Raw genomic sequence first — 9,353 nt, 5'->3', positions numbered from 1 at the left:
CAAAAGAACTTTGAATTTAATTCTTTTAAACTCCCAACTCATATTTCATATGTTTTGAAGAAGTCATTTATCTTCTCTCATGAAAATCATTGAGTTGCGTGAAGTTTATGAATTGGAAATATTTCCAAATGAAATTCAAATATTTTCAAATACCCTTTCATTTAATTAAATGGAAGAAGTCATATCATCTTCGCTCAAGGGTTTTTGTATTTGAAAAGAATTTGAATTCTTGAAGATCAAAAAAAGAAAATGGAAGTTTGGGAAAGTCCTTTTATTCCCTCTCATTTAACTTTCAAAAGTTTCGAATCACTCAATTTCACACAAGCAATCAAACAATCAATCAAAACTATCTATTTATTATAACATTCCAAAATTTAGAATTTTGGGATGTTACAAACCTACCACCCTTAAAATGAATCTCGTCCTCGAGATTCAGAGAGGCTAGCAAGAAATAGGTTAGGGTTTGGTGGTCTTCACAAAATCCATCAATCGTCTCAGGGGTCACGGGTGCTACCACCCTTAGAAGCATCGTTACGGTTCCATCAAAACTCATATACTCCATCCTTATTGTTGGCAGTGTCGATCTTCTTAGATCCCCTGGATAATTCCTTCTCTGGGCTCTTCCGGTGGTGGCATAACCTTTTCCTCAATTCTTATGTCCTTTCATCTTGGTACGGTTATTCCGAGACTGGGTCTTCTTAGCTGACGGGTCTGGCGCCAATACTAATTAGCTATCGATATCTCATGGTGGTCAACAATTTATGGTTTCTCCTGCAGAAAATCAGTCTGGGTTGAATCTCACCGTATGACCTACGATTGGCAACAACTGCCTTGTACAAGGGATAAATACTTATACCATTCTAAGGTTTAAACAAGGTTTTGATCGCCGTCTCTCTACTATAGGTAAGTCACTCAGATTTACCATCCCATATAGCAAGGCGAATAATAAGAGTAAGTCGGTATGGTGATCAATCTATCCCGCACCCAAATCATTACCCTGTATATGGTTTAGTGAATCTCGTATTCTAATACTCGGTCATCCTCACAAGCATTGCAGAATTTCTCTTGTCGACGAACCAAGTTCGGATAATCCATTGATTCTGCAAGCCAAATAAACATCTATCGGTCCTTCACAACTCTCAGGTTTTGCGTTACTCCTATAAAATCGTCGGTTGATAAAGTCGTAACTTCTTCAGGGTTTTCCTTCAAAAAGAGTGTGCTTGCTTCTTGGCAGGTCTTGGGGCCCGTGGGTTATGGCCCATCTCATCACTTGTAAACCTTGAGCTCATCATCGGGGCAACTGATCATTATTCCAACTTCCAAATTCCATCCAATTGTACTATCTTCCATCCTTCTATTGGCACCAAACTTAGGACATGATTACTCAGACTCATCATGGAATTTCCATTGATCCCTATTTCCAACATCATACCTTCTTTATATCCAATAGTAATACATCTCTTCATCCTCGTGGGATGTCCCTCATACCAAGATAAAAACTTATACTTATGAAGTCCATACTCCACTTCATGGAACATCATTATCCTTTCCAGGGTCAAGCGTCCTCACAGGGTAATATTGGCCATCTCTGCATGGCACTTCTTCAACTGGGAAACGTGAAACACATCATGAACTCCTGACAGTCCTTCGGGTGACTCCAACATTGTTGGCCACTTCTCCCATACGCTCCAAACTCGGTATGGTCCTACAAATCTCGGGGCTAACTTTCCCTTAACTCCAAATCGTTTAACTCCTCGCAGAGGGGACACACGAAGACATGCTCTGTCTCCAATTTCATAGACTACATCCTTGCATTTTTGAGTCTACATAACTCTTCTGCCAGGACTGAGCTACCTTCAGTCTATCTCGAATCAACTTAACATTCTCTTCTGACTCCTTCATCACATTTTGTCCAAGCAACTGACGGTCTCCAACTTCATCCCACATCAACGGTGTCTGGCTCCTTCTCCCATACAAAGCTTAAAAAGGGGCCTGATGGAGTCATGTACCTAGGGTAGGGTCACAGACCTGATCTAAGTACCCTGCCCAAGGACACCCTTAGAAGAGACCACCTTCCAGTCGACCTATGAGGGACTCACTCGACTGACTTGAAGGACTCGACCACGAAGACTCACTCGACCACCAGAAGGTCAAGAGGCACTCTGCACTGCAACGGTCTGTAATTAAGTAGACTTTATGATAGTAAAGACACTTTATGTGGGGCGTTACCAATAACGCCCCGGACTTAATGTACCTTAAACCCTTCATTACGTGGGTTGGCTGGTGTCCTGGCGCACTCTATATAAGCCACCCCCTCCACAGGCAGAAGGGTTCGGCACCCTGTAATCCATATACACATAATCCACTCGACCGCCTCCGGGCTCCGAGACGTAGGGCTTTTACTTCCTCCGAGAAGGGCCTGAACTCATACATCTCTTGTGCTTACAACCTCTCCATAGCTAGGACCTTGCCTCTCCATACCTACCCCCACTCTACTGTCAGACTTAGATCCACGACAGTTGGCGCCCACCGTGGGGCAGGTGTTTTAGCGATTTTGTGGAGAAGTTGCGATTCTTCCGAGTACTTTCATCATGGTAGCTGCTGGAGTTTTGGTCGAGGGTCGAGAGATTCGTCTCAGTGCTCTCACCTTCGTCGCCGACGACTCCGCCTGGCTCCAGGAGGCTCCAGTCGACGTCAATGCGCTCCCCGTCCGCGGTGCGACGCATTTTCGCGCATGTGTCCGTGGCGTTCTGCTGCGGCAACCGTCGACCCCATATCGGTCGACTCCCCTATCGACCACCCTCCCGGTCTCCCGCCAGCGCAAGCGCTCGGGTCGGTCGAGGCTTCAGCGGTGGGTGAGACACGCGGTGGCTCGCCAGACGGCCACCACCCAAGTTGCGGCAATCGAGCCCGACGAATCTCTCTACGGCCTGTTCGATCTGTCAGCTGGCTCCGTAGAGACAGCATCCGAATGCGATAGCAGTGATCCAGCGGCGGAAATCCTGATGGTCGACGGGCCTCGCAGCCCCCTGGCTTCGCCCGTGATGGTGGGGCAGGCGACGGAGGCGACCCCGCACGAGACCACGAAGAGTACCAGCCCGAGCCACTCGACTCTCTGCAAAGAGAGGAACTTCGCCGCAGGAACATGGATGCCCTGCATACTCCCATCGTAGGAGAAACCCCCGAGGCTCGCGCCTTGGAGGAGGCACGTTTGGCCAATTTGGCCGAACGCGCTCGCCTGGAGAATCTTCAGCGAGCACTCGACGAGCGCGCGCGGCAACGAGTTCCCGACGCCAATCGACGTCAACTCTTCCCGCCGACTCAGGTATATCGAACCCCAATCCAGAATTTAGCAGCTGCGACCCGTATAGCAGAGTCCATCCAGCCCTCTCAGTCGGAAGCTGGCAGAGGCTTGATGCAGACCAGGGATCTGCTCCGGGCAGCAGGAGATTAGAATTCAGCCGTGTCGCAGTCGCGCAACAGAATTCACAGTCGATCCGTCGCTGCGAATACGGTTCAGTCGGCTCACAGTCCCAGATCGCCTCCGCGGCGTGAAGGGCGCGAGAATCGGCGAGACCAATATGGAGACCGACACGACCGAGATGATAGGCGTTGAGTGCCCACTTCCCCTCCGAGGGGTGGGTCTTACGCTCCTCGGCAGGAAGATGACAGACGTCAGCTCAGTGCGGGGCGAAGAGTTCCAGTCGACCCCAGAGAACCAGGCTTCGACGCGCGATCCATTATCGTGCAAGGCTTGGTCGACCGGAACAGAGTCCATCGAGGTGGACTCGACAGAGATGCGCCTACGAGCAGTTGAGTGCACGTTTCTGGTCCGGAATGTTTCAGCAGAGCTATCAGAGCCGCAGTGATTCCTCCCAATTTCAGGTTGGCAACAGGAGTCAGCAAGTTCACCGGTGAGTCTAAGCCTGAAACTTGGCTTGAGGACTACCGAGTGGCGGTTCAGATTGGTGGTGGGAATGACGAGGTGGCCATGAAGCATTTGCCCCTCATGTTGGAAGGTTCTGCCAGAGCGTGGTTGAATCAGTTACCTCCTAGCAGCATTTACACTTGGGAAGATCTGTCCCGAGTGTTCGTCAGAATGTTTGAAGGAACTTGCAAGCGACCGGCTGGATTGACGGAGCTGCAAGTCTGCGTGTAGAAGACCAATGAGACTCTCAGGGAGTATATTCAGAGATGGATCACTTTGCACCATACTGTGGAGAATGTGTCTGATCATCAGGCAGTCTGCGCCTTCAAGGATGGTGTCAAGAATAGAGAATTGAGTTTGAAATTTGGTCGAACCGGAGACATGACCTTGAGTCGGATGATGGAAATTGCTACCAAGTACGCCAACGGCGAAGAAGAAGACCGACTCCGAAGCGGCAAGCACAAGCCGAGCCAGTCGGAGAAGGGAAGCACCAGTCGGAAACAGAAGTGGAAGGCTGAACCGGCAGCTCCTGGAGAGGCTCTGGCCATGGCTCATGGAAAGTTTAAAGGGAAACCAAAAGGATCCTGGAACCCTAAGAAGGTAAAGGATAAAGAAGGGAACGACGTGATGGATATGCCGTGTCATATCCACACGAAGAAAGACGAAGAGAGGAATATCATTTACCCAAAGCATACCACTCGCCAATGTCGACTCCTGATCCAGCAGTTTCAAGGAAAACAGTCTAAAGACAAGGAAAAGGAGTCGGACAAGGCCGAAGACAAGGAGGACAGTGAGGAAGGATATCCGCATGTCAACTCCACTCTGATGATCTTTGCAGATGTGGAAAGCAAGAGTCGATTGAAAGTCATTAACCGCGAGGTGAACATGGTTACCCCAGCAAAAGCAAATTATCTGAGATGGTCCCAAACACCCATCACATTCGACCAATCTTATCATCCGACTCATATTGCCACCCCTGGGAGGCAAGCTTTGGTGGTCGATCTAGTTGTCGAAGGCACTCGACTGACAAAAGTGCTGATGGACGGTGGTAGCGGGCTGAATTTGTTGTATGCAGACACACTGAAAGGAATGGGCATTCCGATGTCCCGACTGAGCACCAGTAACATGAGCTTTCATGGAGTTATACCAGGGAAGAAAGCCGAGTCTCTCGGCCAAATAGCTCTGGACTTGGTGTTTGGTGATTCGAAACATTTTCGCAAAGAGAAGTTGACGTTTGAGGTCGTGGATTTTTAGAGTGCATATCATGCCATTTTGGGGAGACCAGCTTATGCACGGTTCATGGCTCGACCATGTTACATGTACCTCAAATTGAAGATGCCCGGCCCCAAAGGGGTGATCACTGTCACCGGTGATCGGAAAAAGGCAGAAGAGTGCTTTCAGAAGGGCTCAAAGATTGCTGATTCCCAGGTGACAACGGTCGAGTTTGAAGAATACAAGCAAAACGCAGATCCAAGTGATTTGCTGCGATCCAAGAAACCCGCCACAGAATCTGCATTTCAGTCATCCGATGAGACGAAGCCTGTTCACATTCACCCGACCGACCCCGATGCAGCCCCGACCCACATCTCCACAACACTCGACCCGAAATAGGAAGAAGCGCTCATCCAGTTCCTCCGTGAGAACTGGGACATTTTTGCATGGAAGCCCACTAACATGCCAGGAGTTCCCAGGGACTGGCTGAGCATCGCCTAAGAGTCGACTCATCAGCAAAACCAGTCAAAGAGCATCTTCGGCGGTCCGCCGTCCAGAAGAGAAAAGCCATTGGTGAGGAAGTGGCTCGACTGTTGGCGGCAGGATTTATCCGAGAGATATACCACTCCGAGTGGCTCGCTAATGTCGTCATGGTTCCTAAGAAGGACAAATCGCTCCGAATGTGCATTGATTTCAAGCACATCAACCGGGCCTGCCCGAAAGATCATTTTCCTCTCCCTCGCATAGATCAAATTGTTGACTCGACCGCGGGATGCGAGAGATTGTCTTTTCTAGACGCCTACTCCGGGTACCACCAGATCCGTCTGTACGGACCCGATGAGGTAAAAACAGCTTTCATCACTCCATTCGGGTGCTTCTGCTATATCACCATGCCATTCGGCCTCAAGAATGCCGGAGCCACATTTATCCGAATGATTCAGAAGTGTCTACTCACTCAAATCAGTCGGAATGTGGAAGCGTATATGGATGATATCGTCGTCAAGTCACGAAAAGGTTCCGACCTCGGAATGTGGAAGCGTATATGGATGATATCGTCGTCAAGTCACGAAAAGGTTCCGACCTGCTTGCTGACCTCGCCGAAACATTTGCCAACTTCAGAAGGTATGATATCAAGCTCAATCCATCAAAGTGCACATTCGGAGTTCCCGGTGGCAAGTTACTCGGTTTTCTCATTTCCGAGCGAGGGATCGACGCTAATCCAGAAAAGATCGGCACTATTCTCCGAATGAAACGCCCTGTGCGAGTGCACGATGTCCAGAAGCTTACTGGATGCTTGGCCGCATTAAGTCGATTCATCTCACGACTCGGTGAAAAGGCATTGCCTCTTTACCGACTAATGAACAAGGCAGACAAGTTCGAGTGGACTCCAGAAGCTGATGCAGCGTTTGCCAAGCTAAAAGCTCTGCTCTCCACCCAGCCGGTGCTTGCTGCTCCAATCAGCAAAGAGCCTCTGTTGCTTTATATCGCAGCCACAGGACAAGTCGTCAGTACTGTGCTTACGGTCGAGCGGGAAGAAGAAGGAAAAGCTTTCAAAGTTCAGCGCCCAGTGTATTATTTGTCTGAAGTCTTGACTCCATCCAAGCAGAGATATGCTCATTATCAGAAGCTTGTGTATGGAATATACATGACCACAAATAAGGTTGCTCATTATTTCTCTGATCATTCCATCACAGTCGTCAGCGACGCTCCACTATCAGAGATTTTGCACAACAGAGATGCAACTGGTCGAGTGGCGAAATGGGCGATTAAACTTCTTCCCCTTGATATCAAGTTTGAGGCAAAGAAAGCCATTAAGTCCCAGGCAATAGCAGATTTCCTCGCCGAGTGGATTGAACAGCAGCAGCCGACTGAAGTTCACTCGGAGCATTGGACCATGTTTTTTGATGGCTCTAAGATGTTGAATGGTTCCGGTGCTGGGGTTGTCCTGGTTTCCCCCAGAGGAGATAAGCTCAGATATGTGCTCCAGATTCACTTTGATTCCTCCAACAATGAGGCAGAGTATGAGGCCCTCTTATACGGATTGCGCATGGCCATTTCACTCGGCGTCCGTCGCCTGATGGTCTATGGCGATTCAGATTTAGTGGTCAACCAAGTGATGAAGGAGTGGGACGTGAGAAGCCCAGCCATGACTGGATACTGCAGTGCAGTGAGGAAGCTGGAAAAGAAGTTCGAGGGGTTGGAGCTCCATCATATACCCCGACTGAAAAATCAAGCAGCTGATGATCTAGCAAAGATAGGTTCCAAGAGAGGAGCCATTCCGAGTGGTGTGTTCTTGGAGCATATACACACTCCATCAGTCAAAGAAGATCCTTTCACCGAAGAAGCTCCACAGCCCAAGAGTGCCACAGATCCGACTGAAGTTGAAGTCCCAGCAGTGGTCGACTTGGTCATGGAGGTCTTGGTGGTCATTCCCGACTGGACAGTTCCGTATATCGCGTATATCCTGAGAAAAGAGCTTCCGGAGGATGAGGAAGAGGCTCGACAGATCGTCCGTCGATCTAAAGCCTTTACCGTAATCAAAGGACAGTTATATAGAGAAAGCGCGACTGGAGTTGGTCAGAAGTGCATAACACCAGAAGAAGGTCGAATCATCCTTAATGATATCCACTCGAGGACCTGTGGTCATCATGCGTCCTCTCGGACCATCGTGGCCAAAGCATACCGAGCCGGATTTTACTGGCCAAAGGCGAATGAGATGGCAAAGGAAATAGTGGATAAGTGCGAGGGATGTCAGTTCTACTCGAATATGTCGCACAAGCCTGCATCAGCTCTGAAGACCATTCCACTCGTCTGGCCTTTCGCAGTATGGGGGTTGGACATGGTCGGTCCTTTGAGAACAGGTCGAAGTGGCTTCACGCATGTACTGGTGGTAGTCGACAAGTTCACCAAGTGGATTGAGGCTAAACCAATCAAGAACCTTGACACCGATACTGTTGTTAGCTTCATCAGAGAACTGATATTCAGATATGGAGTCCCACACAACATCATTACGGATAATGGGTCGAACTTTGACTCGGAGGAATTCAGGGACTTCTGCAACTCTCAAGGCACACGAGTCGACTACGCTTCAGTCGCCCATCCGTAGACGAATGGACAAGCAGAGCGAGCCAATGGCCTGATTCTCAAGGGATAGAAACCCCGACTGATGTGTGATCTCAAGCATGCAGCTGGAGCGTGGGTCGACGAACTTCCCTCGGTGCTTTGGGGACTGCGGACCACACCTAATCGATCGACCGGAAGAACTCCATTCTTCTTGGTCTACGGAGCTGATGCAGTCTTGCCGAGTGATCTTCTCCACAATGCTCCTCGAGTTGAGATCTACAACGAAGCAGAAGCTGAACAAGCGCGGCAGGACACAGTCGACCTTTTAGAGGAAGAAAGGGAGATGGCTCTGATCCGATCGACCATCTACCAACAAGATTTGCGTCGTTTCCACGCCAGAAATGTGAGGGGTTGAGCCTTCCAGGAAGGAGATTTAGTTCTCCGAGTGGATCAGAAGAAACATCACAAGCTTGCTCCTTCTTGGGAAGGGCCCTTCATCGTCACCAAAGTTCTCCACAACGGGGCGTACCGTCTTTACAACGTCGAACATAATATCGACGAGCCCCGAGCTTGGAACGCGGAACTACTCCGCCCATTTTACACTTAAGTTTATCACTCGGATGAGTTGCAATAAAGTACTCCTGTAGTTCATGGATTTCAAAATAATAGTGTCATAGTTCCTCCATAATTTTTGTCACTTTTTATTTTGTCCAATAAAATTTCCCCCTCAGTGGGTGACTTAGCCGCGAATCCGTTTCGCCTAAGTTTGTAAAAATCCTTACCGAGTGGTGAGCCAGACTCCCACTCGGAGGCTTAGCTGCGAATCCATTTCGCCTAAGATTAAATAAAATCCTACCGAGTGGTAAGCCAGACTTCCACTCAGAGGCTTAGCTGCAGTCCAAGTACTCGCCTAAGTTATAAAAATCCTACCGAGTGGTAAGCCAGACTTCCACTCGGAGGCTTAGCTGCAGTCCAAGTACTCGCCTAAGTTATAAAAATCCTACCGAGTGGTAAGCCAGACTTCCACTCGGAGGCTTAGCTGCAGTCCAAGTACTCGCCTAAGTTATAAAAATCCTACCGAGTGGTAAGCCAGACTTCCACTCGGAGGCTTAGCTGCAGCCCAAGTACTCGCCTAAGTTATAAAAATCCT

This window comes from Triticum dicoccoides, chromosome 3B (assembly GCF_002162155.2).
Source record: "Triticum dicoccoides isolate Atlit2015 ecotype Zavitan chromosome 3B, WEW_v2.0, whole genome shotgun sequence".
Classification (NCBI taxonomy): Eukaryota; Viridiplantae; Streptophyta; class Magnoliopsida; order Poales; family Poaceae; genus Triticum; species Triticum dicoccoides.
The sequence above is the reverse complement of the archived record's forward strand: the minus strand, read 5'-3'. Positions refer to the sequence as shown.